Source organism: Pseudophryne corroboree, chromosome 3, assembly GCF_028390025.1.
Source record: "Pseudophryne corroboree isolate aPseCor3 chromosome 3, aPseCor3.hap2, whole genome shotgun sequence".
NCBI lineage: Eukaryota > Metazoa > Chordata > Amphibia > Anura > Myobatrachidae > Pseudophryne > Pseudophryne corroboree.
Genome location: NC_086446.1, coordinates 547,103,500 through 547,131,190, shown reverse-complemented (window position 1 = coordinate 547,131,190; position 27,691 = coordinate 547,103,500). Strand labels below are relative to the sequence as shown.

Below are 27,691 nucleotides of genomic sequence, written 5' to 3'. Positions count from 1 at the left end.
TTCCAATATTTTACTTTAGCAACTTAGTGGCCTTAGACCGCTCGGCCATGGTACCACATGGACACTCTTAGCTCACAGATCTGGGTCATATAGCTCAGGTTACAGTAAAAACATTTTTTTAAATCAATATTTAAAAAGAAGTGTAATGCAAAAAGTGTTTAAATTATGTACAAAACGTTTTGGAAGGTTAAAAAAGTACATAAATTGACATAAAATATCAATGAGAAAGGATATTTTTATTATTCATTTGCTGTTTAGTAGAGAAAAAACACTTTGACATCAATTACTTATTTTTTTCTCAGGGAAAATAATTATGGCGGCAGTAGGTTTTGAACCAATTCCTCCAAAGAATCTGGAACTTTAATCCAGCACCTTAGACACTGCTGATTTTTAGCTAATGCATCTGGATCATATTGATCAGATGTTGAGGAGAAAGGACTTTATTATTATTGATTTTCTTATTAGTGGAGAAAAACACATTGCCATCACTGACTGACATTTTCATAGTAAAATCATTATGGAAGCAGTGGGATTCAGACCCACGCCTCCAGAGAGACTGGAACCTAAATCCAGTGCCTTAGACCACTCGCCCTTGCTACCCCATGGATACTTTTGACTCAAAGCTCAGAGTTCTGGATCATATAGTTAAGATTACAAGATAAAATTGTGTAGTTATAAATCAATACTTGAAAAGAAGTGTCATGTTAAAAGTGTTTAAAATACAAAAATTTAAAAAGGTACAAAATTAGCAGACAATATTAATTAGAAAGGATTTTTTATTATTGACTTGCTGTTTAGTGGAGAAAAACACTTTGACATCAATGACAGTCGTTTTATCTTGAAAATAATTATGACAGCAGTGGAATTTGAACCCATGCCTCCAAACAGACTGGAGCCTTAATGCAGCATCTTAGACCGCTCAGCCACATTTCTACCTTGACTCCATAGCTCATAGTTTATAATTTTACATATTATTTTTAAAGTTTGAGAAGACTCTTGAAATTATGATAAACTGTTTTAAAATCTAGGGCAGATGATGAACTTTTTAACCTACCAATATTTTATTTTAGCAGCTTAGTGGCCTTAGACCGCTCGGCCATGGTACCAAATGAACACTCTTAGCTCACAGATCTGGGCCATATAGCACAGATTACAGTACAAACATTTTTTTTTGTTTTAAATAAATACTTAAAAAGAAGTGTCATACCAAAAGTGTTTAAGTTATGTACAAAATGTTTTGGAAGGTTAAAAAAGTACATCAATTGACATAAAATATTAATGAGAAAGGATTTTTTATTATTCATTTGCTGTTTAGTAAAGAAAAACACTTTGACATCAATGACTTATTTTTTCTTAGGAAAAATAATTATGGCGGCAGTAGGTTTTGATCCAAAGCCTCCAAAGAAACTGGAACCTTAATCCAGCACCTTAGACACTGCTGATTTTTAGCTCATGCATCTGGATCATATCAATCAGCTATTGAGGAGAAAAGTCTTTATTATTATTGTTTTTCTTATTAGTGGAGAAAAACATTTTGTCATCACTGACTGATGTTTTCATAGTAAAATCATTATGGCAGCAGTGGGATTTGAACCCACGCCTCCAGAGAGACTGGAGCCTAAATCCAGCGCCTTAGACCGCTCGGCCATGCTACCACATGGACCTGTTTGACCGAATGCTCACAGTTCTGGATCATACAGTTGAGATTACAGGGAAAAAATGTGTTGTTTTAAATCAATACTTGAAAAGAAGTGTCATGTTACAAGTATTTAAAATACAAAAAGTTAAGGAAGCATAAAAAAGGTACAAAATTAGTAGACAATATTAATGAGTAAGGATTTTTTATTATTGATTTGCTGTTTAGTAGAGTAAAACAGTTTGACATCAATAAATGTCATTTTCTCTTGAAAATAATTATGGCAGCAGTGGGATTTGAACCCACGCCTCCAAAGAGACTGGAGCCTTAATACAGCGCCTTAGACCGCTCGGCCATGCTACCACATATCTATTTTGGCTCCAAAGGTCATAGTTTATTATTTTACATATTATTTTTAAAGTTTGAGTAGACTCTTGAAATTGTGATAAACTGTTTTAAAATCTAGGACAGATGATGAACTTTTCAACCTTCCAATATTTTACTTTAGCAACTTAGTGGCCTTAGACCGCTCGGCCATGGTACCACATGGACACTCTTAGCTCACAGATCTGGGTCATATAGCTCAGGTTACAGTAAAAACATTTTTTTTTAATCAATATTTAAAAAGAAGTGTAATGCAAAAAGTGTTTAAATTATGTACAAAACGTTTTGGAAGGTTAAAAAAGTACATAAATTGACATAAAATATCAATGAGAAAGGATATTTTTATTATTCATTTGCTGTTTAGTAGAGAAAAAACACTTTGACATCAATTACTTATTTTTTCTCAGGGAAAATAATTATGGCGGCAGTAGGTTTTGAACCAATTCCTCCAAAGAATCTGGAACTTTAATCCAGCACCTTAGACACTGCTGATTTTTAGCTAATGCATCTGGATCATATTGATCAGATGTTGAGGAGAAAGGACTTTATTATTATTGATTTTCTTATTAGTGGAGAAAAACACATTGCCATCACTGACTGACATTTTCATAGTAAAATCATTATGGAAGCAGTGGGATTCATACCCACGCCTCCAGAGCGACTGGAACCTATTCCAGTGCCTTAGACCACTCGCCCTTGCTACCCCATGGATACTTTTGACTCAAAGCTCAGAGTTCTGGATCATATAGTTAAGATTACAAGATAAAATTGTGTAGTTATAAATCAATACTTGAAAAGAAGTGTCATGTTAAAAGTGTTTAAAATACAAAAATTTAAAAAAGGTACAAAATTAGCAGACAATATTAATTAGAAAGGATTTTTTATTATTGACTTGCTGTTTAGTGGAGAAAAACACTTTGACATCAATGACAGTCTTTTTATCTTGAAAATAATTATGACAGCAGTGGAATTTGAACCCATGCCTCCAAACAGACTGGAGCCTTAATGCAGCATCTTAGACCACTCAGCCACATTTCTACCTTGACTCCATAGCTCATAGTTTATAATTTTACATATTATTTTTACATTTTGAGAAGACTCTTGAAATTATGATAAACTGTTTTAAAATCTAGGGCAGATGATGAACTTTTTAACCTACCAATATTTTATTTTAGCAGCTTAGTGGCCTTAGACCGCTCGGCCATGGTACCAAATGAACACTCTTAGCTCACAGATCTGGGCCATATAGCACAGATTACAGTACAAAGTTTTTTTTGTTTTAAATAAATACTTAAAAAGAAGTGTCATACCAAAAGTGTTTAAGTTATGTACAAAATGTTTTGGAAGGTTAAAAAAGTACATCAATTGACATAAAATATTAATGAGAAAGGATTTTTTTATTATTCATTTGCTGTTTAGTAAAGAAAAACACTTTGACATCAATGACTTATTTTTTCTTAGGAAAAATAATTATGGCGGCAGTAGGTTTTGATCCTAAGCCTCCAAAGAAACTGGAACCTTAATCCAGCACCTTAGACACTGCTGATTTTTAGCTCATGCATCTGGATCATATCAATCAGCTATTGAGGAGAAAAGTCTTTATTATTATTGTTTTTCTTATTAGTGGAGAAAAACATTTTGTCATCACTGACTGATGTTTTCATAGTAAAATCATTATGGCAGCAGTGGGATTTGAACCCACGCCTCCAGAGAGACTGGAGCCTAAATCCAGCGCCTTAGACCGCTCGGCCATGCTACCACATGGACCTGTTTGACCGAATGCTCACAGTTCTGGATCATACAGTTGAGATTACAGGGAAAAAATGTGTTGTTTTAATTCAATACTTGAAAAGAAGTGTCATGTTACAAGTATTTAAAATACAAAAAGTTAAGGAAGCATAAAAAAGGTACAAAATTAGTAGACAATATTAATGAGTAAGGATTTTTTATTATTGATTTGCTGTTTAGTAGAGTAAAACAGTTTGACATCAATAAATGTCATTTTCTCTTGAAAATAATTATGGCAGCAGTGGGATTTGAACCCACGCCTCCAAAGAGACTGGAGCCTTAATCCAGCGCCTTAGACCGCTCGGCCATGCTACCACATATCTATTTTGGCTCCAAAGGTCATAGTTTATTATTTTACATATTATTTTTAAAGTTTGAGAAGACTCTTGAAATTGTGATAAACTGTTTTAAATCCTAGGACAGATGAGGAACTTTTCAACCTTCCAATATTTTACTTTAGCAACTTAGTGGCCTTAGACCGCTCGGCCATGGTACCACATGGACACTCTTAGCTCACAGATCTGGGTCATATAGCTCAGGTTACAGTAAAAACATTTTTTTAAATCAATATTTAAAAAGAAGTGTAATGCAAAAAGTGTTTAAATAATGTACAAAACGTTTTGGAAGGTTAAAAAAGTACATAAATTGACATAAAATATCAATGAGAAAGGATATTTTTATTATTCATTTGCTGTTTAGTAGAGAAAAAACACTTTGACATCAATTACTTATTTTTTCTCAGGGAAAATAATTATGGCGGCAGTAGGTTTTGAACCAATTCCTCCAAAGAATCTGGAACTTTAATCCAGCACCTTAGACACTGCTGATTTTTAGCTAATGCATCTGGATCATATTGATCAGATGTTGAGGAGAAAGGACTTTATTATTATTGATTTTCTTATTAGTGGAGAAAAACACATTGCCATCACTGACTGACATTTTCATAGTAAAATCATTATGGAAGCAGTGGGATTCATACCCACACCTCCAGAGCGACTGGAACCTATTCCAGTGCCTTAGACCACTCGCCCTTGCTACCCCATGGATACTTTTGACTCAAAGCTCAGAGTTCTGGATCATATAGTTAAGATTACAAGAAAAAATTGTGTAGTTATAAATCAATACTTGAAAAGAAGTGTCATGTTAAAAGTGTTTAAAATACAAAAATTTAAAAAAGGTACAAAATTAGCAGACAATATTAATTAGAAAGGATTTTTTATTATTGACTTGCTGTTTAGTGGAGAAAAACACTTTGACATCAATGACAGTCTTTTTATCTTGAAAATAATTATGACAGCAGTGGAATTTGAACCCATGCCTCCAAACAGACTGGAGCCTTAATGCAGCATCTTAGACCACTCAGCCACATTTCTACCTTGACTCCATAGCTCATAGTTTATAATTTTACATATTATTTTTACATTTTGAGAAGACTCTTGAAATTATGATAAACTGTTTTAAAATCTAGGGCAGATGATGAACTTTTTAACCTACCAATATTTTATTTTAGCAGCTTAGTGGCCTTAGACCGCTCGGCCATGGTACCAAATGAACACTCTTAGCTCACAGATCTGGGCCATATAGCACAGATTACAGTACAAAGTTTTTTTTGTTTTAAATAAATACTTAAAAAGAAGTGTCATACCAAAAGTGTTTAAGTTATGTACAAAATGTTTTGGAAGGTTAAAAAAGTACATCAATTGACATAAAATATTAATGAGAAAGGATTTTTTTATTATTCATTTGCTGTTTAGTAAAGAAAAACACTTTGACATCAATGACTTATTTTTTCTTAGGAAAAATAATTATGGCGGCAGTAGGTTTTGATCCTAAGCCTCCAAAGAAACTGGAACCTTAATCCAGCACCTTAGACACTGCTGATTTTTAGCTCATGCATCTGGATCATATCAATCAGCTATTGAGGAGAAAAGTCTTTATTATTATTGTTTTTCTTATTAGTGGAGAAAAACATTTTGTCATCACTGACTGATGTTTTCATAGTAAAATCATTATGGCAGCAGTGGGATTTGAACCCACGCCTCCAGAGAGACTGGAGCCTAAATCCAGCGCCTTAGACCGCTCGGCCATGCTACCACATGGACCTGTTTGACCGAATGCTCACAGTTCTGGATCATACAGTTGAGATTACAGGGAAAAAATGTGTTGTTTTAATTCAATACTTGAAAAGAAGTGTCATGTTACAAGTATTTAAAATACAAAAAGTTAAGGAAGCATAAAAAAGGTACAAAATTAGTAGACAATATTAATGAGTAAGGATTTTTTATTATTGATTTGCTGTTTAGTAGAGTAAAACAGTTTGACATCAATAAATGTCATTTTCTCTTGAAAATAATTATGGCAGCAGTGGGATTTGAACCCACGCCTCCAAAGAGACTGGAGCCTTAATCCAGCGCCTTAGACCGCTCGGCCATGCTACCACATATCTATTTTGGCTCCAAAGGTCATAGTTTATTATTTTACATATTATTTTTAAAGTTTGAGAAGACTCTTGAAATTGTGATAAACTGTTTTAAATCCTAGGACAGATGAGGAACTTTTCAACCTTCCAATATTTTACTTTAGCAACTTAGTGGCCTTAGACCGCTCGGCCATGGTACCACATGGACACTCTTAGCTCACAGATCTGGGTCATATAGCTCAGGTTACAGTAAAAACATTTTTTTAAATCAATATTTAAAAAAAGTGTAATGCAAAAAGTGTTTAAATTATGTACAAAACGTTTTGGAAGGTTAAAAAAGTACATAAATTGACATAAAATATCAATGAGAAAGGATATTTTTATTATTAATTTGCTGTTTAGTAGAGAAAAAACACTTTGACATCAATTACTTATTTTTTCTCAGGGAAAATAATTATGGCGGCAGTAGGTTTTGAACCAATTCCTCCAAAGAATCTGGAACTTTAATCCAGCACCTTAGACACTGCTGATTTTTAGCTAATGCATCTGGATCATATTGATCAGATGTTGAGGAGAAAGGACTTTATTATTATTGATTTTCTTATTAGTGGAGAAAAACACATTGCCATCACTGACTGACATTTTCATAGTAAAATCATTATGGAAGCAGTGGGATTCAGACCCACGCCTCCAGAGAGACTGGAACCTAAATCCAGTGCCTTAGACCACTCGCCCTTGCAACCCCATGGATACTTTTGACTCAAAGCTCAGAGTTCTGGATCATATAGTTAAGATTACAAGATAAAATTGTGTAGTTATAAATCAATACTTGAAAAGAAGTGTCATGTTAAAAGTGTTTAAAATACAAAAATTTAAAAAAGGTACAAAATTAGCAGACAATATTAATTAGAAAGGATTTTTTATTATTGACTTGCTGTTTAGTGGAGAAAAACACTTTGACATCAATGACAGTCGTTTTATCTTGAAAATAATTATGACAGCAGTGGAATTTGAACCCATGCCTCCAAACAGACTGGAGCCTTAATGCAGCATCTTAGACCGCTCAGCCACATTTCTACCTTGACTCCATAGCTCATAGTTTATAATTTTACATATTATTTTTAAAGTTTGAGAAGACTCTTGAAATTATGATAAACTGTTTTAAAATCTAGGGCAGATGAACTTTTTAACCTACCAATATTTTATTTTAGCAGCTTAGTGGCCTTAGACCGCTCGGCCATGGTACCAAATGAACACTCTTAGCTCACAGATCTGGGCCATATAGCACAGATTACAGTACAAACATTTTTTTTTGTTTTAAATAAATACTTAAAAAGAAGTGTCATACCAAAAGTGTTTAAATTATGTATAAAATGTTTTGGAAGGTTAAAAAAGTACATCAATTGACATAAAATATTAATGAGAAAGGATTTTTTTATTATTCATTTGCTGTTTAGTAAAGAAAAACACTTTGACATCAATGACTTATTTTTTCTTAGGAAAAATAATTATGGCGGCAGTAGGTTTTGATACAAAGCCTCCAAAGAAACTGGAACCTTAATCCAGCACCTTAGACACTGCTGATTTTTAGCTCATGCATCTGGATCATATCAATCAGCTATTGAGGAGAAAAGTCTTTATTATTATTGTTTTTCTTATTAGTGGAGAAAAACATTTTGTCATCACTGACTGATGTTTTCATAGTAAAATCATTACGGCAGCAGTGGGATTTGAACCCACGTCTCCAGAGAGACTGGAGCCTAAATCCAGCACCTTAGACCGCTCGGCCATGCTACCACATGGACCTGTCTGACTGAATGCTCACAGTTCTGGATCATACAGTTGAGATTACAGGAAAAAAATGTGTTGTTTTAAATCAATACTTGAAAAGAAGTGTCATGTTACAAGTATTTAAAATACAAAAAGTTAAGGAAGCATAAAAAAGGTACAAAATTAGTAGACAATATTAATGAGTAAGGATTTTTTATTATTGATTTGCTGTTTAGTAAAACAGTTTGACATCAATAAATGTCATTTTCTCTTGAAAATAATTATGGCAGCAGTGGGATTTGAACCCACGCCTCCAAAGAGACTGGAGCCTTAATCCAGCGCCTTAGACCGCTCGGCCATGCTACCACATATCTATTTTGGCTCCAAAGGTCATAGTTTATTATTTTACATATTATTTTTAAAGTTTGAGAAGACTCTTGAAATTGTGATAAACTGTTTTAAAATCTAGGACAGATGATGAACTTTTCAACCTTCCAATATTTTACTTTAGCAACTTAGTGGCCTTAGACCGCTCGGCCATGGTACCACATGGACACTCTTAGCTCACAGATCTGGGTCATATAGCTCAGGTTACAGTAAAAACATTTTTTTAAATCAATATTTAAAAAAAGTGTAATGCAAAAAGTGTTTAAATTATGTACAAAACGTTTTGTAAGGTTAAAAAAGTACATAAATTGACATAAAATATCAATGAGAAAGGATATTTTTATTATTAATTTGCTGTTTAGTAGAGAAAAAACACTTTGACATCAATTACTTATTTTTTCTCAGGGAAAATAATTATGGCGGCAGTAGGTTTTGAACCAATTCCTCCAAAGAATCTGGAACTTTAATCCAGCACCTTAGACACTGCTGATTTTTAGCTAATGCATCTGGATCATATTGATCAGATGTTGAGGAGAAAGGACTTTATTATTATTGATTTTCTTATTAGTGGAGAAAAACACATTGCCATCACTGACTGACATTTTCATAGTAAAATCATTATGGAAGCAGTGGGATTCAGACCCACGCCTCCAGAGAGACTGGAACCTAAATCCAGTGCCTTAGACCACTCGCCCTTGCTACCCCATGGATACTTTTGACTCAAAGCTCAGAGTTATGGATCATATAGTTAAGATTACAAGAAAAAATTGTGTAGTTATAAATCAATACTTGAAAAGAAGTGTCATGTTAAAAGTGTTTAAAATAAAAAAAATTAAAAAAGGTACAAAATTAGCAGACAATATTAATTAGAAAGGATTTTTTATTATTGACTTGCTGTTTAGTGGAGAAAAACACTTTGACATCAATGACAGTCGTTTTATCTTGAAAATAATTATGACAGCAGTGGAATTTGAACCCATGCCTCCAAACAGACTGGAGCCTTAATGCAGCATCTTAGACCGCTCAGCCACATTTCTACCTTGACTCCATAGCTCATAGTTTATAATTTTACATATTATTTTTACATTTTGAGAAGACTCTTGAAATTATGATAAACTGTTTTAAAATCTAGGGCAGATGATGAACTTTTTAACCTACCAATATTTTATTTTAGCAGCTTAGTGGCCTTAGACCGCTCGGCCATGGTACCAAATGAACACTCTTAGCTCACAGATCTGGGCCATATAGCACAGATTACAGTGCAAACATTTTTTTTTTTAAATAAATTCTTAAAAAGAAGTGTCATACCAAAAGTGTTTAAGTTATGTACAAAATGTTTTGGAAGGTTAAAAAAGTACATCAATTGACATAAAATATTAATGAGAAAGGATTTTTTTATTATTCATTTGCTGTTTAGTAAAGAAAAACACTTTGACATCAATGACTTATTTTTTCTTAGGAAAAATAATTATGGCGGCAGTAGGTTTTGATCCAAAGCCTCTGGAACCTTAATCCAGCACCTTAGATACTGCTGATTTTTAGCTCATGCATCTGGATCATATCAATCAGCTATTGAGGAGAAAAGTCTTTATTATTATTGTTTTTCTTATTAGTGGAGAAAAACATTTTGTCATCACTGACTGATGTTTTCATAGGAAAATCATTATGGCAGCAGAGGGATTTGAACCCACGTCTCCAGAGAGACTGGAGCCTAAATCCAGCACCTTAGACCGCTCGGCCATGCTACCACATGGACCTGTTTGACCGAATGCTCACAGTTCTGGATCATACGGTTGAGATTACAGGGAAAAAATGTGTTGTTTTAAATCAATACTTGAAAAGAAGTGTCATGTTACAAGTATATAAAATACAAAAAGTTAAGGAAGCATAAAAAAGGTACAAAATTAGTAGACAATATTAATGAGTAAGGATTTTTTATTATTGATTTGCTGTTTAGTAGAGTAAAACAGTTTGACATCAATAAATGTCATTTTCTCTTGAAAATAATTATGGCAGCAGTGGGATTTGAACCCACACCTACAAAGAGACTGGAGCCTTAATCCAGCGCCTTAGACCGCTCGGCCATGCTACCACATATCTATTTTGGCTCCAAAGGTCATAGTTTATTATTTTACATATTATTTTTAAAGTTTGAGAAGACTCTAGAAATTGTGATAAACTGTTTTAAAATCTAGGACAGATGATGAACTTTTCAACCTTCCAATATTTTACTTTAGCAACTTAGTGGCCTTAGACCGCTCGGCCATGGTACCACATGGACACTCTTAGCTCACAGATCTGGGTCATATAGCTCAGGTTACAGTAAAAACATTTTTTTAAATCAATATTTAAAAAGAAGTGTAATGCAAAAAGTGTTTAAATTATGTACAAAACGTTTTGGAAGGTTAAAAAAGTACATAAATTGACATAAAATATCAATGAGAAAGGATATTTTTATTATTCATTTGCTGTTTAGTAGAGAAAAACACTTTGACATCAATTACTTATTTTTTCTCAGGGAAAATAATTATGGCGGCAGTAGGTTTTGAACCAATTCCTCCAAAGAATCTGGAACTTTAATCCAGCACCTTAGACACTGCTGATTTTTAGCTAATGCATCTGGATCATATTGATCAGATGTTGAGGAGAAAGGACTTTATTATTATTGATTTTCTTATTAGTGGAGAAAAACACATTGCCATCACTGACTGACATTTTTATAGTAAAATCATTAAGGAAGCAGTGGGATTCAGACCCACGCCTCCAGAGAGACTGGAACCTAAATCCAGTGCCTTAGACCACTCGCCCTTGCTACCCCATGGATACTTTTGACTCAAAGCTCAGAGTTCTGGATCATATAGTTAAGATTACAAGAAAAAATTGTGTAGTTATAAATCAATACTTGAAAAGAAGTGTCATGTTAAAAGTGTTTAAAATACAAAAATTTAAAAAAGGTACAAAATTAGCAGACAATATTAATTAGAAAGGATTTTTTATTATTGACTTGCTGTTTAGTGGAGAAAAACACTTTGACATCAATGACAGTCGTTTTATCTTGAAAATAACTATGACAGCAGTGGAATTTGAACCCATGCCTCCAAACAGACTGGAGCCTTAATGCAGCATCTTAGACCGCTCAGCCACATTTCTACCTTGACTCCATAGCTCATAGTTTATAATTTTACATATTATTTTTACATTTTGAGAAGACTCTTGAAATTATGATAAACTGTTTTAAAATCTAGGGCAGATGATGAACTTTTTAAACCTACCAATATTTTATTTTAGCAGCTTAGTGGCCTTAGACCGCTCGGCCATGGTACCAAATGAACACTCTTAGCTCACAGATCTGGGCCATATAGCACAGATTACAGTACAAACATTTTTTTTGTTTTAAATAAATACTTAAAAAGAAGTGTCATACCAAAAGTGTTTAAGTTATGTACAAAATGTTTTGGAAGGTTAAAAAAGTACATCAATTGACATAAAATATTAATGAGAAAGGATTTTTTTATTATTCATTTGCTGTTTAGTAAAGAAAAACACTTTGACATCAATGACTTATTTTTTCTTAGGAAAAATATTTATGGCGGCAGTAGGTTTTGATCCAAAGCCTCCAAAGAAACTGCAACCTTAATCCAGCACCTTAGACACTGCTGATTTTTAGCTCATGCATCTGGATCATATCAATCAGCTATTGAGGAGAAAAGTCTTTATTATTATTGTTTTTCTTATTAGTGGAGAAAAACATTTTGTCATCACTGACTGATGTTTTCATAGTAAAATCATTATGGCAGCAGTGGGATTTGAACCCACGCCTCCAGAGAGACTGGAGCCTAAATCCAGCGCCTTAGACCGCTCGGCCATGCTACCACATGGACCTGTTTGACCGAATGCTCACAGTTCTGGATCATACAGTTGAGATTACAGGGAAAAAATGTGTTGTTTTAAATCAATACTTGAAAAGAAGTGTCATGTTACAAGTATTTAAAATACAAAAAGTTAAGGAAGCATAAAAAAGGTACAAAATTAGTAGACAATATTAATGAGTAAGGATTTTTTATTATTGATTTGCTGTTTAGTAGAGTAAAACAGTTTGACATCAATAAATGTCATTTTCTCTTGAAAATAATTATGGCAGCAGTGGGATTTGAACCCACGCCTCCAAAGATACTGGAGCCTTAATCCAGCGCCTTAGACCGCTCGGCCATGCTACCACATATCTATTTTGGCTCCAAAGGTCATAGTTTATTATTTTACATATTATTTTTAAAGTTTGAGAAGACTCTTGAAATTGTGATAAACTGTTTTAAAATCTAGGACAGATGATGAACTTTTCAACCTTCCAATATTTTACTTTAGCAACTTAGTGGCCTTAGACCGCTCGGCCATGGAACCACATGGACACTCTTAGCTCACAGATCTGGGTCATATAGCTCAGGTTACAGTAAAAACATTTTTTTAAATCAATATTTAAAAAGAAGTGTAATGCAAAAAGTGTTTAAATTATGTACAAAACGTTTTGGAAGGTTAAAAAAGTACATAAATTGACATAAAATATCAATGAGAAAGGATATTTTTATTATTAATTTGCTGTTTAGTAGAGAAAAAACACTGACATCAATTACTTATTTTTTCTCAGGGAAAATAATTATGGCGGCAGTAGGTTTTGAACCAATTCCTCCAAAGAATCTCGAACTTTAATCCAGCACCTTAGACACTGCTGATTTTTAGCTAATGCATCTGGATCATATTGATCAGATGTTGAGGAGAAAGGACTTTATTATTATTGATTTTCTTATTAGTGGAGAAAAACACATTGCCATCACTGACTGACATTTTCATAGTAAAATCATTATGGAAGCAGTGGGATTCAGACCCACGCCTCCAGAGAGACTGGAACCTAAATCCAGTGCCTTAGACCACTCGCCCTTGCTACCCCATGGATACTTTTGACTCAAAGCTCAGAGTTATGGATCATATAGTTAAGATTACAAGAAAAAATTGTGTAGTTATAAATCAATACTTGAAAAGAAGTGTCATGTTAAAAGTGTTTAAAATTCAAAAATTTAAAAAAGGTACAAAATTAGCAGACAATATTAATTAGAAAGGATTTTTTATTATTGACTTGCTGTTTAGTGGAGAAAACACTTTGACATCAATGACAGTCGTTTTATCTTGAAAATAATTATGACAGCAGTGGAATTTGAACCCATGCCTCCAAACAGACTGGAGCCTTAATGCAGCATCTTAGACCGCTCAGCCACATTTCTACTTTGACTCCATAGCTCATAGTTTATAATTTTACAATTATTTTTACATTTTGAGAAGACTCTTGAAATTATGATAAACTGTTTTAAAATCTAGGGCAGATGATGAACTTTTTAACCTACCAATATTTTATTTTAGCTGCTTAGTGGCCTTAGACCGCTCGGCCATGGTACCAAATAAACACTCTTAGCTCACAGATCTGGGCCATATAGCACAGATTACAGTACAAACATTTTTTTTTGTTTTAAATAAATTCTTAAAAAGAAGTGTCATACCAAAAGTGTTTAAGTTATGTACAAAATGTTTTGGAAGGTTAAAAAAGTACATCAATTGACATAAAATATTAATGAGAAAGGATTTTTTTATTATTCATTTGCTGTTTAGTAAAGAAAAACACTTTGACATCAATGACTTATTTTTTCTTAGGAAAAATAATTATGGCGGCAGTAGGTTTTGATCCAAAGCCTCCAAAGAAACTGGAACCTTAATCCAGCACCTTAGACACTGCTGATTTTTAGCTCATGCATCTGGATCATATCAATCAGCTATTGAGGAGAAAAGTCTTTATTATTATTGTTTTTCTTATTAGTGGAGAAAAACATTTTGTCATCACTGACTGATGTTTTCATAGTAAAATCATTATGGCAGCAGTGGGATTTGAACCCACGCCTCCAGAGAGACTGGAGCCTAAATCCAGCGCCTTAGACCGCTCGGCCATGCTACCACATGGACCTGTTTGACCAAATGCTCACAGTTCTGGATCATACAGTTGAGATTACAGGGAAAAAATGTGTTGTTTTAAATCAATACTTGAAAAGAAGTGTTATGTTACAAGTATTTAAAATACAAAAAGTTAAGGAAGCATAAAAAAGGTACAAAATTAGTAGACAATATTAATGAGTAAGGATTTTTTATTATTGATTTGCTGTTTAGTAGAGTAAAACAGTTTGACATCAATAAATGTCATTTTCTCTTGAAAATAATTATGGCAGCAGTGGGATTTGAACCCACGCCTCCAAAGAGACTGGAGTCTTAATCCAGCGCCTTAGACCGCTCAGCCATGCTACCACATATCTATTTTGGCTCCAAAGGTCATAGTTTATTATTTTACATATTATTTTTAAAGTTTGAGAAGACTCTTGAAATTGTGATAAACTGTTTTAAAATCTAGGACAGATGATGAACTTTTCAACCTTCCAATATTTTACTTTAGCAACTTAGTGGCCTTAGTCCGCTCGGCCATGGTACCACATGGACACTCTTAGCTCACAGATCTGGGTCATATAGCTCAGGTTACAGTAAAAACATTTTTTTAAATCAATATTTAAAAAGAAGTGTAATGCAAAAAGTGTTTAAATTATGTTCAAGGTTAAAAAAAAGTGGAAGGTTAAAAAAAGTACATAAATTGACATAAAATATCAATGAGAAAGGATATTTTTATTATTCATTTGCTGTTTAGTAGAGAAAAAACACTTTGACATCAATTACTTATTTTTTCTCAGGGAAAATAATTATGGCGGCAGTAGGTTTTGAACCAATTCCTCCAAAGAATCTGGAACTTTAATCCAGCACCTTAGACACTGCTGATTTTTAGCTAATGCATCTTTATCATATTGATCAGATGTTGAGGAGAAAGGACTTTATTATTATTGATTTTCTTATTAGTGGAGAAAAACACATTGCCATCACTGACTGACATTTTCATAGTAAAATCATTATGGAAGCAGTGGGATTCAGACCCACGCCTCCAGAGAGACTGGAACCTAAATCCAGTGCCTTAGACCACTCGCCCTTGCTACCCCATGGATACTTTTGACTCAAAGCTCAGAGTTATGGATTCGATAGTTAAGATTACAAGAAAAAATTGTGTAGTTATAAATCAATACTTGAAAAGAAGTGTCATGTTAAAAGTGTTTAAAATACAAAAATTTAAAAAAGGTACAAAATTAGCAGACAATATTAATTAGAAAGGATTTTTTATTATTGACTTGCTGTTTAGTGGAGAAAAACACTTTGACATCAATGACAGTCGTTTTATCTTGAAAATAATTATGACAGCAGTGGAATTTGAACCCATGCCTCCAAACAGACTGGAGCCTTAATGCAGCATCTTAGACCGCTCAGCCACATTTCTACCTTGACTCCATAGCTCATAGTTTATAATTTTACATATTATTTTTACATTTTGAGAAGACTCTTGAAATTATGATAAACTGTTTTAAAATCTAGGGCAGATGATGAACTTTTTAACCTACCAATATTTTATTTTAGCAGCTTAGTGGCCTTAGACCGCTCGGCCATGGTACCAAATGAACACTCTTAGCTCACAGATCTGGGCCATATAGCACAGATTACAGTACAAACATTTTTTTTTGTTTTAAATAAATTCTTAAAAAGAAGTGTCATACCAAAAGTGTTTAAGTTATGTACAAAATGTTTTGGAAGGTTAAAAAAGTACATCAATTGACATAAAATATTAATGAGAAAGGATTTTTTTATTATTCATTTGCTGTTTAGTAAAGAAAAACACTTTGACATCAATGACTTATTTTTTCTTAGGAAAAATAATTATGGCGGCAGTAGGTTTTGATCCAAAGCCTCCAAAGAAACTGGAACCTTAATCCAGCACCTTAGACACTGCTGATTTTTAGCTCATGCATCTGGATCATATCAATCAGCTATTGAGGAGAAAAGTCTTTATTATTATTGTTTTTCTTATTAGTGGAGAAAAACATTTTGTCATCACTGACTGATGTTTTCATAGTAAAATCATTATGGCAGCAGTGGGATTTGAACCCACGCCTCCAGAGAGACTGGAGCCTAAATCCAGCGCCTTAGACCGCTCGGCCATGCTACCACATGGACCTGTTTGACCGAATGCTCACAGTTCTGGATCATACAGTTGAGATTACAGGGAAAAAATGTGTTGTTTTAAATCAATACTTGAAAAGAAGTGTCATGTTACAAGTATTTAAAATACAAAAAGTTAAGGAAGCATAAAAAAGGTACAAAATTAGTAGACAATATTAATGAGTAAGGATTTTTTATTATTGATTTGCTGTTTAGTAGAGTAAAACAGTTTGACATCAATAAATGTCATTTTCTCTTGAAAATAATTATGGCAGCAGTGGGATTTGAACCCACGCCTCCAAAGAGACTGGAGCCTTAATCCAGCGCCTTAGACCGCTCGGCCATGCTACCACATATCTATTTTGGCTCCAAAGGTCATAGTTTATTATTTTACATATTATTTTTAAAGTTTGAGAAGACTCTTGAAATTGTGATAAACTGTTTTAAAATCTAGGACAGATGATGAACTTTTCAACCTTCCAATATTTTACTTTAGCAACTTAGTGGCCTTAGTCCGCTCGGCCATGGTACCACATGGACACTCTTAGCTCACAGATCTGGGTCATATAGCTCAGGTTACAGTAAAAACATTTTTTTAAATCAATATTTAAAAAGAAGTGTAATGCAAAAAGTGTTTAAATTATGTACAAAACGTTTTGGAAGGTTAAAAAAAGTACATAAATTGACATAAAATATCAATGAGAAAGGATATTTTTATTATTCATTTGCTGTTTAGTAGAGAAAAAACACTTTGACATCAATTACTTATTTTTTCTCAGGGAAAATAATTATGGCGGCAGTAGGTTTTGAACCAATTCCTCCAAAGAATCTGGAACTTTAATCCAGCACCTTAGACACTGCTGATTTTTAGCTAATGCATCTGGATCATATTGATCAGATGTTGAGGAGAAAGGACTTTATTATTATTGATTTTCTTATTAGTGGAGAAAAACACATTGCCATCACTGACTGACATTTTCATAGTAAAATCATTATGGAAGCAGTGGGATTCAGACCCACGCCTCCAGAGAGACTGGAACCTAAATGCAGTGCCTTAGACCACTCGCCCTTGCTACCCCATGGATACTTTTGACTCAAAGCTCAGAGTTCTGGATCATATAGTTAAGATTACAAGAAAAAATTGTGTAGTTATAAATCAATACTTGAAAAGAAGTGTCATGTTAAAAGTGTTTAAAATACAAAAATTTAAAAAAGGTACAAAATTAGCAGACAATATTAATTAGAAAGGATTTTTTATTATTGACTTGCTGTTTAGTGGAGAAAAACACTTTGACATCAATGACAGTCATTTTATCTTGAAAATAATTATGACAGCAGTGGAATTTGAACCCATGCCTCCAAACAGACTGGAGCCTTAATGCAGCATCTTAGACCGCTCAGCCACATTTCTACCTTGACTCCATAGCTCATAGTTTATAATTTTACATATTATTTTTACATTTTGAGAAGACTCTTGAAATTATGATAAACTGTTTTAAAATCTAGGGCAGATGATGAACTTTTTAACCTACCAATATTTTATTTTAGCAGCTTAGTGGCCTTAGACCGCTCGGCCATGGTACCAAATGAACACTCTTAGCTCACAGATCTGGGCCATATAGCACAGATTACAGTACAAACATTTTTTTTTGTTTTAAATAAATACTTAAAAAGAAGTGTCATACCAAAAGTGTTTAAGTTATGTACAAAATGTTTTGGAAGGTTAAAAAAGTACATCAATTGACATAAAATATTAATGAGAAAGGATTTTTTTATTATTCATTTGCTGTTTAGTAAAGAAAAACACTTTGACATCAATGACTTATTTTTTCTTAGGAAAAATAATTATGGCGGCAGTAGGTTTTGATCCAAAGCCTCCAAAGAAACTGGAACCTTAATCCAGCACCTTAGACACTGCTGATTTTTAGCTCATGCATCTGGATCATATCAATCAGCTATTGAGGAGAAAAGTCTTTATTATTATTGTTTTTCTTATTAGTGGAGAAAAACATTTTGTCATCACTGACTGATGTTTTCATAGTAAAATCATTATGGCAGCAGTGGGATTTGAACCCACGCCTCCAGAGAGACTGGAGCCTAAATCCAGCACCTTAGACCGCTCGGCCATGCTACCACATGGACCTGTTTGACCGAATGCTCACAGTTCTGGATCATACAGTTGAGATTACAGGGAAAAAATGTGTTGTTTTAAATCAATACTTGAAAAGAAGTGTCATGTTACAAGTATTTAAAATACAAAAAGTTAAGGAAGCATAAAAAAGGTACAAAATTAGTAGACAATATTAATGAGTAAGGATTTTTTATTATTGATTTGCTGTTTAGTAGAGTAAAACAGTTTGACATCAATAAATGTCATTTTCTCTTGAAAATAATTATGGCAGCAGTGGGATTTGAACCCACGCCTCCAAAGAGACTGGAGCCTTAATCCAGCGCCTTAGACCGCTCGGCCATGCTACCACATATCTATTTTGGCTCCAAAGGTCATAGTTTATTATTTTACATATTATTTTTAAAGTTTGAGAAGACTCTTGAAATTGTGATAAACTGTTTTAAAATCTAGGACAGATGATGAACTTTTCAACCTTCCAATATTTTACTTTAGCAACTTAGTGGCCTTAGACCGCTCGGCCATGGTACCACATGGCCACTCTTAGCTCACAGATCTGGGTCATATAGCTCAGGTTACAGTAAAAACATTTTTTTAAATCAATATTTAAAAAGAAGTGTAATGCAAAAAGTGTTTAAATTATGTACAAAACATTTTGGAAGGTTAAAAAAGTACATAAATTGACATAAAATATCAATGAGAAAGGATATTTTTATTATTCATTTGCTGTTTAGTAGAGAAAAAACACTTTGACATCAATTACTTATTTTTTCTCAGGGAAAATAATTATGGCGGCAGTAGGTTTTGAACCAATTCCTCCAAAGAATCTGGAACTTTAATCCAGCACCTTAGACACTGCTGATTTTTAGCTAATGCATCTGGATCATATTGATCAGATGTTGAGGAGAAAGGACTTTATTATTATTGATTTTCTTATTAGTGGAGAAAAACACATTGCCATCACTGACTGACATTTTCATAGTAAAATCATTATGGAAGCAGTGGGATTCAGACCCACGCCTCCAGAGAGACTGGTACCTAAATCCAGTGCCTTAGACCACTCGCCCTTGCTACCCCATGGATACTTTTGACTCAAAGCTCAGAGTTCTGGATCATATAGTTAAGATAACAAGAAAAAATTGTGTAGTTATAAATCAATACTTGAAAAGAAGTGTCATGTTAAAAGTGTTTAAAATACAAAAATTTAAAAAAGGTACAAAATTAGCAGACAATATTAATTAGAAAGGATTTTTTATTATTGACTTGCTGTTTAGTGGAGAAAAACACTTTGACATCAATGACAGTCGTTTTATCTTGAAAATAATTATGACAGCAGTGGAATTTGAACCCATGCCTCCAAACAGACTGGAGCCTTAATGCAGCATCTTAGACCGCTCAGCCACATTTCTACCTTGACTCCATAGCTCATAGTTTATAATTTTACATATTATTTTTACATTTTGAGAAGACTCTTGAAATTATGATAAACTGTTTTAAAATCTAGGGCAGATGATGAACTTTTTAACCTACCAATATTTTATTTTAGCAGCTTAGTGGCCTTAGACCGCTCGGCCATGGTACCAAATGAACACTCTTAGCTCACAGATCTGGGCCATATAGCACAGATTACAGTACAAACATTTTTTTTTGTTTTAAATAAATACTTAAAAAGAAGTGTCATACCAAAAGTGTTTAAGTTATGTACAAAATGTTTTGGAAGGTTAAAAAAGTACATCAATTGACATAAAATATTAATGAGAAAGGATTTTTTTATTATTCATTTGCTGTTTAGTAAAGAAAAACACTTTGACATCAATGACTTATTTTTTCTTAGGAAAAATAATTATGGCGGCAGTAGGTTTTGATCCAAAGCCTCCAAAGAAACTGGAACCTTAATCCAGCACCTTAGACACTGCTGATTTTTAGCTCATGCATCTGGATCATATCAATCAGCTATTGAGGAGAAAAGTCTTTATTATTATTGTTTTTCTTATTAGTGGAGAAAAACATTTTGTCATCACTGACTGATGTTTTCATAGTAAAATCATTATGGCAGCAGTGGGATTTGAACCCACGCCTCCAGAGAGACTGGAGCCTAAATCCAGCGCCTTAGACCACTCGGCCATGCTACCACATGGACCTGTTTGACCGAATGCTCACAGTTCTGGATCATACAGTTGAGATTACAGGGAAAAAATGTGTTGTTTTAAATCAATACTTGAAAAGAAGTGTCATGTTACAAGTATTTAAAATACAAAAAGTTAAGGAAGCATAAAAAAGGTACAAAATTAGTAGACAATATTAATGAGTAAGGATTTTTTATTATTGATTTGCTGTTTAGTAGAGTAAAACAGTTTGACATCAATAAATGTCATTTTCTCTTGAAAATAATTATGGCAGCAGTGGGATTTGAACCCACACCTCCAAAGAGACTGGAGCCTTAATCCAGCGCCTTAGACCGCTCGGCCATGCTACCACATATCTATTTTGGCTCCAAAGGTCATAGTTTATTATTTTACATATTATTTTTAAAGTTTTAGAAGACTCTTGAAATTGTGATAAACTGTTTTAAAATCTAGGACAGATGATGAACTTTTCAACCTTCCAATATTTTACTTTAGCAACTTAGTGGCCTTAGTCTGCTCGGCCATGGTACCACATGGACACTCTTAGCTCACAGATCTGGGTCATATAGCTCAGGTTACAGTAAAAACATTTTTTTAAATCAATATTTAAAAAGAAGTGTAATGCAAAAAGTGTTTAAATTATGTACAAAACGTTTTGGAAGGTTAAAAAAAGTACATAAATTGACATAAAATATCAATGAGAAAGGATATTTTTATTATTAATTTGCTGTTTAGTAGAGAAAAAACACTTTGACATCAATTACTTATTTTTTCTCAGGGAAAATAGTTATGGCGGCAGTAGGTTTTGAACCAATTCCTCCAAAGAATCTGGAACTTTAATCCAGCACCTTAGACACTGCTGATTTTTAGCTAATGCATCTTTATCATATTGATCAGATGTTGAGGAGAAAGGACTTTATTATTATTGATTTTCTTATTAGTGGAGAAAAACACATTGCCATCACTGACTGACATTTTCATAGTAAAATCATTATGGAAGCAGTGGGATTCAGACCCACGCCTCCAGAGAGACTGGAACCTAAATCCAGTGCCTTAGACCACTCGCCCTTGCTACCCTATGGATACTTTTGACTCAAAGCTCAGAGTTCTGGATCATATAGTTAAGATTACAAGAAAAAATTGTGTAGTTATAAATCAATACTTGAAAAGAAGTGTCATGTTAAAAGTGTTTAAAATACAAAAATTTAAAAAAGGTACAAAATTAGCAGACAATATTAATTAGAAAGGATTTTTTATTATTGACTTGCTGTTTAGTGGAGAAAAACACTTTGACATCAATGACAGTCATTTTATCTTGAAAATAATTATGACAGCAGTGGAATTTGAACCCATGCCTCCAAACAGACTGGAGCCTTAATGCAGCATCTTAGACCGCTCAGCCACATTTCTACCTTGACTCCATAGCTCATAGTTTATAATTTTACATATTATTTTTACATTTTGAGAAGACTCTTGAAATTATGATAAACTGTTTTAAAATCTAGGGCAGATGATGAACTTTTTAACCTACCAATATTTTATTTTAGCAGCTTAGTGGCCTTAGACCGCTCGGCCATGGGACCAAATGAACACTCTTAGCTCACAGATCTGGGCCATATAGCACAGATTACAGTACAAACATTTTTTTTGTTTTAAATAAATACTTAAAAAGAAGTGTCATACCAAAAGTGTTTAAGTTATGTACAAAATGTTTTGGAAGGTTAAAAAAGTACATCAATTGACATAAAATATTAATGAGAAAGGATTTTTTTATTATTCATTTGCTGTTTAGTAAAGAAAAACACTTTGACATCAATGACTTATTTTTTCTTAGGAAAAATAATTATGGCGGCAGTAGGTTTTGATCCAAAGCCTCCAAAGAAACTGGAACCTTAATCCAGCACCTTAGACACTGCTGATTTTTAGCTCATGCATCTGGATCATATCAATCAGCTATTGAGGAGAAAAGTCTTTATTATTATTGTTTTTCTTATTAGTGGAGAAAAACATTTTGTCATCACTGACTGATGTTTTCATAGTAAAATCATTATGGCAGCAGTGGGATTTGAACCCACGCCTCCAGAGAGACTGGAGCCTAAATCCAGTGCCTTAGACCGCTCGGCCATGCTACCACATGGACCTGTTTGACCGAATGCTCACAGTTCTGGATCATACAGTTGAGATTACAGGGAAAAAATGTGTTGTTTTAAATCAATACTTGAAAAGAAGTGTCATGTTACAAGTATTTAAAATACAAAAAGTTAAGGAAGCATAAAAAAGGTACAAAATTAGTAGACAATATTAATGAGTAAGGATTTTTTATTATTGATTTGCTGTTTAGTAGAGTAAAACAGTTTGACATCAATAAATGTCATTTTCTCTTGAAAATAATTATGGCAGCAGTGGGATCTGAACCCACGCCTCCTAAGAGACTGGAGCCTTAATCCAGCGCCTTAGACCGCTCGGCCATGCTACCACATATCTATTTTGGCTCCAAAGGTCATAGTTTATTATTTTACATAATATTTTTAAAGTTTGAGAAGACTCTTGAAATTGTGATAAACTGTTTTAAAATCTAGGACAGATGATGAACTTTTCAACCTTCCAATATTTTACTTTAGCAACTTAGTGGCCTTAGACCGCTCGGCCATGGTACCACATGGCCACTCTTAGCTCACAGATCTGGGTCATATAGCTCAGGTTACAGTAAAAACATTTTTTTAAATCAATATTTAAAAAGAAGTGTAATGCAAAAAGTGTTTAAATTATGTACAAAACGTTTTGGAAGGTTAAAAAAGTACATAAATTGACATAAAATATCAATGAGAAAGGATATTTTATTATTAATTTGCTGTTTAGTAGAGAAAAAACACTTTGACATCAATTACTTATTTTTTCTCAGGGAAAATAATTATGGCGGCAGTAGGTTTTGAACCAATTCCTCCAAAGAATATGGAACTTTAATCCAGCACCTTAGACACTGCTGATTTTTAGCTAATGCATCTGGATCATATTGATCAGATGTTGAGGAGAAAGGACTTTATTATTATTGATTTTCTTATTAGTGGAGAAAAACACATTGCCATCACTGACTGACATTTTCATAGTAAAATCATTATGGAAGCAGTGGGATTCAGACCCACGCCTCCAGAGAGACTGGAACCTAAATCCAGTGCCTTAGACCACTCGCCCTTGCTACCCCATGGATACTTTTGACTCAAAGCTCAGAGTTCTGGATCATATAGTTAAGATTACAAGAAAAAATTGTGTAGTTATAAATCAATACTTGAAAAGAAGTGTCATGTTAAAAGTGTTTAAAATACAAAAATTTAAAAAAGGTACAAAATTAGTAGACAATATTAATTAGAAAGGATTTTTTATTATTGACTTGCTGTTTAGTGGAGAAAAACACTTTGACATCAATGACAGTCATTTTATCTTGAAAATAATTATGACAGCAGTGGAATTTGAACCCATGCCTCCAAACAGACTGGAGCCTTAATGCAGCATCTTAGACCGCTCATCCACATTTCTACCTTGACTCCATAGCTCATAGTTTATAATTTTACATATTATTTTTACATTTTGAGAAGACTCTTGAAATTATGATAAACTGTTTTAAAATCTAGGGCAGATGATGAACTTTTTAACCTACCAATATTTTATTTTAGCAGCTTAGTGGCCTTAGACCGCTCGGCCATGGTACCAAATGAACACTCTTAGCTCACAGATATGGGCCATATAGCACAGATTACAGTACAAACATTTTTTTTTGTTTTAAATAAATACTTAAAAAGAAGTGTCATACCAAAAGTGTTTAAGTTATGTACAAAATGTTTTGGAAGGTTAAAAAAGTACATCAATTGACATAAAATATTAATGAGAAAGGATTTTTTTATTATTCATTTGCTGTTTAGTAAAGAAAAACACTTTGACATCAATGACTTATTTTTTCTTAGGAAAAATAATTATGGCGGCAGTAGGTTTTGATCCAAAGCCTCCAAAGAAACTGGAACCTTAATCCAGCACCTTAGACACTGCTGATTTTTAGCTCATGCATCTGGATCATATCAATCAGCTATTGAGGAGAAAAGTCTTTATTATTATTGTTTTTCTTATTAGTGGAGAAAAACATTTTGTCATCACTGACTGATGTTTTCATAGTAAAATCATTATGGCAGCAGTGGGATTTGAACCCACGCCTCCAGAGAGACTGGAGCCTAAATCCAGTGCCTTAGACCACTCGGCCATGCTACCACATGGACCTGTTTGACCGAATGCTCACAGTTCTGGATCATACAGTTGAGATTACAGGGAAAAAATGTGTTGTTTTAAATCAATACTTGAAAAGAAGTGTCATGTTACAAGTATTTAAAATACAAAAAGTTAAGGAAGCATAAAAAAGGTACAAAATTAGTAGACAATATTAATGAGTAAGGATTTTTTATTATTGATTTGCTGTTTAGTAGAGTAAAACAGTTTGACATCAATAAATGTCATTTTCTCTTGAAAATAATTATGGCAGCAGTGGGATTTGAACCCACGCCTCCAAAGAGACTGGAGCCTTAATCCAGCGCCTTAGACCGCTCGGCCATGCAACCACATATCTATTTTGGCTCCAAAGGTCATAGTTTATTATTTTACATATTATTTTTAAAGTTTGAGAAGACTCTTGAAATTGTGATAAACTTTTAAAATCTAGGACAGATGATGAACTTTTCAACCTTCCAATATTTTACTTTAGCAACTTAGTGGCCTTAGTCCGCTCGGCCATGGTACCACATGGACACTCTTCGCTCACAGATCTGGGTCATATAGCTCAGGTTACAGTAAAAACATTTTTTTAAATCAATATTTAAAAAGAAGTGTAATGCAAAAAGTGTTTAAATTATGTACAAAACGTTTTGGAAGGTTAAAAAAGTACATAAATTGACATAAAATATCAATGAGAAAGGATATTTTTATTATTCATTTGCTGTTTAGTAGAGAAAAAACACTTTGACATCAATTACTTATTTTTTCTCAGGGAAAATAATTATGGCGGCAGTAGGTTTTGAACCAATTCCTCCAAAGAATCTGGAACTTTAATCCAGCACCTTAGACACTGCTGATTTTTAGCTAATGCATCTGGATCATATTGATCAGATGTTGAGGAGAAAGGACTTTATTATTATTGATTTTCTTATTAGTGGAGAAAAACACATTGCCATCACTGACTGACATTTTCATAGTAAAATCATTATGGAAGCAGTGGGATTCAGACCCACGCCTCCAGAGAGACTGGTACCTAAATCCAGTGCCTTAGACCACTCGCCCTTGCTACCCCATGGATACTTTTGACTCAAAGCTCAGAGTTCTGGATCATATAGTTAAGATAACAAGAAAAAATTGTGTAGTTATAAATCAATACTTGAAAAGAAGTGTCATGTTAAAAGTGTTTAAAATACAAAAATTTAAAAAAGGTACAAAATTAGCAGACAATATTAATTAGAAATGATTTTTTATTATTGACTTGCTGTTTAGTGGAGAAAAACACTTTGACATCAATGACAGTCGTTTTATCTTGAAAATAATTATGACAGCAGTGGAATTTGAACCCATGCCTCCAAACAGACTGGAGCCTTAATGCAGCTTCTTAGACCGCTCAGCCACATTTCTACCTTGACTCCATAGCTCATAGTTTATAATTTTACATATTATTTTTACATTTTGAGAAGACTCTTGAAATTATGATAAACTGTTTTAAAATCTAGGGCAGATGATGAACTTTTTAACCTACCAATATTTTATTTTAGCAGCTTAGTGGCCTTAGACCGCTCGGCCATGGTACCAAATGAACACTCTTAGCTCACAGATCTGGGCCATATAGCACAGATTACAGTACAAACATTTTTTTTGTTTTAAATAAATACTTAAAAAGAAGTGTCATACCAAAAGTGTTTAAGTTATGTACAAAATGTTTTGGAAGGTTAAAAAAGTACATCAATTGACATAAAATATTAATGAGAAAGGATTTTTTTATTATTCATTTGCTGTTTAGTAAAGAAAAACACTTTGACATCAATGACTTATTTTTTCTTAGGAAAAATAATTATGGCGGCAGTAGGTTTTGATCCAAAGCCTCCAAAGAAACTGGAACCTTAATCCAGCACCTTAGACACTGCTGATTTTTAGCTCATGCATCTGGATCATATCAATCAGCTATTGAGGAGAAAAGTCTTTATTATTATTGTTTTTCTTATTAGTGGAGAAAAACATTTTGTCATCACTGACTGATGTTTTCATAGTAAAATCATTATGGCAGCAGTGGGATTTGAACCTACGCCTCCAGAGAGACTGGAGCCTAAATCCAGCGCCTTAGACCGCTCGGCCATGCTACCACATGGACCTGTTTGACCGAATGCTCACAGTTCTGGATCATACAGTTGAGATTACAGGGAAAAAATGTGTTGTTTTAAATCAATACTTGAAAAGAAGTGTCATGTTACAAGTATTTAAAATACAAAAAGTTAAGGAAGCATAATAAAGGTACAAAATTAGTAGACAATATTAATGAGTAAGGATTTTTTATTATTGATTTGCTGTTTAGTAGAGTAAAACAGTTTGACATCAATAAATGTCATTTTCTCTTGAAAATAATTATGGCAGCAGTGGGATTTGAACCCACGCCTCCAAAGAGACTGGAGCCTTAATCCAGCGCCTTAGACCGCTCGGCCATGCTACCACATATCTATTTTGGCTCCAAAGGTCATAGTTTATTATTTTACATATTATTTTTAAAGTTTGAGAAGACTCTTGAAATTGTGATAAACTGTTTTAAAATCTAGGATAGATGATGAACTTTTCAACCTTCCAATATTTTACTTTAGCAACTTAGTGGCCTTAGTCCGCTCGGCCATGGTACCACATGGACACTCTTAGCTCACAGATCT

General features: G+C 33.5%; 26 non-coding genes across 26 annotated transcripts; all 26 read right to left on the bottom strand.

Moving 5' to 3' along the window:
* Positions 1 to 1,573: 1,573 nt before the first annotated feature.
* TRNAL-UAG (transfer RNA leucine (anticodon UAG)) lies at positions 1,574 to 1,655 on the bottom strand. Its single transcript has one exon. It is a non-coding gene; the product is annotated as a tRNA-Leu (tRNA).
* Positions 1,656 to 1,917: 262 nt separating this feature from the next.
* Positions 1,918 to 1,999, bottom strand: TRNAL-AAG (transfer RNA leucine (anticodon AAG)). The gene has a single exon. It is a non-coding gene; the product is annotated as a tRNA-Leu (tRNA).
* A 1,698-nt stretch (positions 2,000 to 3,697) lies between these two features.
* Positions 3,698 to 3,779, bottom strand: TRNAL-UAG (transfer RNA leucine (anticodon UAG)). Its single transcript has one exon. It is a non-coding gene; the product is annotated as a tRNA-Leu (tRNA).
* Positions 3,780 to 4,041: 262 nt separating this feature from the next.
* TRNAL-AAG (transfer RNA leucine (anticodon AAG)) lies at positions 4,042 to 4,123 on the bottom strand. Its single transcript has one exon. It is a non-coding gene; the product is annotated as a tRNA-Leu (tRNA).
* Positions 4,124 to 5,820: 1,697 nt separating this feature from the next.
* Positions 5,821 to 5,902, bottom strand: TRNAL-UAG (transfer RNA leucine (anticodon UAG)). Its single transcript has one exon. It is a non-coding gene; the product is annotated as a tRNA-Leu (tRNA).
* Positions 5,903 to 6,164: 262 nt separating this feature from the next.
* Positions 6,165 to 6,246, bottom strand: TRNAL-AAG (transfer RNA leucine (anticodon AAG)). Its single transcript has one exon. It is a non-coding gene; the product is annotated as a tRNA-Leu (tRNA).
* Positions 6,247 to 7,942: 1,696 nt separating this feature from the next.
* Positions 7,943 to 8,024, bottom strand: TRNAL-UAG (transfer RNA leucine (anticodon UAG)). Its single transcript has one exon. It is a non-coding gene; the product is annotated as a tRNA-Leu (tRNA).
* A 257-nt stretch (positions 8,025 to 8,281) lies between these two features.
* Positions 8,282 to 8,363, bottom strand: TRNAL-AAG (transfer RNA leucine (anticodon AAG)). Its single transcript has one exon. It is a non-coding gene; the product is annotated as a tRNA-Leu (tRNA).
* Positions 8,364 to 10,050: 1,687 nt separating this feature from the next.
* On the bottom strand, positions 10,051 to 10,132 carry TRNAL-UAG (transfer RNA leucine (anticodon UAG)). The gene has a single exon. It is a non-coding gene; the product is annotated as a tRNA-Leu (tRNA).
* Positions 10,133 to 10,394: 262 nt separating this feature from the next.
* Positions 10,395 to 10,476, bottom strand: TRNAL-AAG (transfer RNA leucine (anticodon AAG)). The gene has a single exon. It is a non-coding gene; the product is annotated as a tRNA-Leu (tRNA).
* A 1,699-nt stretch (positions 10,477 to 12,175) lies between these two features.
* TRNAL-UAG (transfer RNA leucine (anticodon UAG)) lies at positions 12,176 to 12,257 on the bottom strand. Its single transcript has one exon. It is a non-coding gene; the product is annotated as a tRNA-Leu (tRNA).
* Positions 12,258 to 12,519: 262 nt separating this feature from the next.
* On the bottom strand, positions 12,520 to 12,601 carry TRNAL-AAG (transfer RNA leucine (anticodon AAG)). Its single transcript has one exon. It is a non-coding gene; the product is annotated as a tRNA-Leu (tRNA).
* A 1,696-nt stretch (positions 12,602 to 14,297) lies between these two features.
* Positions 14,298 to 14,379, bottom strand: TRNAL-UAG (transfer RNA leucine (anticodon UAG)). Its single transcript has one exon. It is a non-coding gene; the product is annotated as a tRNA-Leu (tRNA).
* A 262-nt stretch (positions 14,380 to 14,641) lies between these two features.
* TRNAL-AAG (transfer RNA leucine (anticodon AAG)) lies at positions 14,642 to 14,723 on the bottom strand. Its single transcript has one exon. It is a non-coding gene; the product is annotated as a tRNA-Leu (tRNA).
* Positions 14,724 to 16,430: 1,707 nt separating this feature from the next.
* Positions 16,431 to 16,512, bottom strand: TRNAL-UAG (transfer RNA leucine (anticodon UAG)). The gene has a single exon. It is a non-coding gene; the product is annotated as a tRNA-Leu (tRNA).
* Positions 16,513 to 16,774: 262 nt separating this feature from the next.
* TRNAL-AAG (transfer RNA leucine (anticodon AAG)) lies at positions 16,775 to 16,856 on the bottom strand. Its single transcript has one exon. It is a non-coding gene; the product is annotated as a tRNA-Leu (tRNA).
* Positions 16,857 to 18,557: 1,701 nt separating this feature from the next.
* TRNAL-UAG (transfer RNA leucine (anticodon UAG)) lies at positions 18,558 to 18,639 on the bottom strand. Its single transcript has one exon. It is a non-coding gene; the product is annotated as a tRNA-Leu (tRNA).
* A 262-nt stretch (positions 18,640 to 18,901) lies between these two features.
* Positions 18,902 to 18,983, bottom strand: TRNAL-AAG (transfer RNA leucine (anticodon AAG)). Its single transcript has one exon. It is a non-coding gene; the product is annotated as a tRNA-Leu (tRNA).
* Positions 18,984 to 20,683: 1,700 nt separating this feature from the next.
* TRNAL-UAG (transfer RNA leucine (anticodon UAG)) lies at positions 20,684 to 20,765 on the bottom strand. Its single transcript has one exon. It is a non-coding gene; the product is annotated as a tRNA-Leu (tRNA).
* Positions 20,766 to 21,027: 262 nt separating this feature from the next.
* On the bottom strand, positions 21,028 to 21,109 carry TRNAL-AAG (transfer RNA leucine (anticodon AAG)). The gene has a single exon. It is a non-coding gene; the product is annotated as a tRNA-Leu (tRNA).
* A 1,700-nt stretch (positions 21,110 to 22,809) lies between these two features.
* Positions 22,810 to 22,891, bottom strand: TRNAL-UAG (transfer RNA leucine (anticodon UAG)). The gene has a single exon. It is a non-coding gene; the product is annotated as a tRNA-Leu (tRNA).
* Positions 22,892 to 23,153: 262 nt separating this feature from the next.
* TRNAL-AAG (transfer RNA leucine (anticodon AAG)) lies at positions 23,154 to 23,235 on the bottom strand. The gene has a single exon. It is a non-coding gene; the product is annotated as a tRNA-Leu (tRNA).
* A 1,699-nt stretch (positions 23,236 to 24,934) lies between these two features.
* Positions 24,935 to 25,016, bottom strand: TRNAL-UAG (transfer RNA leucine (anticodon UAG)). The gene has a single exon. It is a non-coding gene; the product is annotated as a tRNA-Leu (tRNA).
* A 262-nt stretch (positions 25,017 to 25,278) lies between these two features.
* TRNAL-AAG (transfer RNA leucine (anticodon AAG)) lies at positions 25,279 to 25,360 on the bottom strand. The gene has a single exon. It is a non-coding gene; the product is annotated as a tRNA-Leu (tRNA).
* A 1,697-nt stretch (positions 25,361 to 27,057) lies between these two features.
* Positions 27,058 to 27,139, bottom strand: TRNAL-UAG (transfer RNA leucine (anticodon UAG)). Its single transcript has one exon. It is a non-coding gene; the product is annotated as a tRNA-Leu (tRNA).
* A 262-nt stretch (positions 27,140 to 27,401) lies between these two features.
* On the bottom strand, positions 27,402 to 27,483 carry TRNAL-AAG (transfer RNA leucine (anticodon AAG)). The gene has a single exon. It is a non-coding gene; the product is annotated as a tRNA-Leu (tRNA).
* Positions 27,484 to 27,691: the final 208 nt, after the last annotated feature.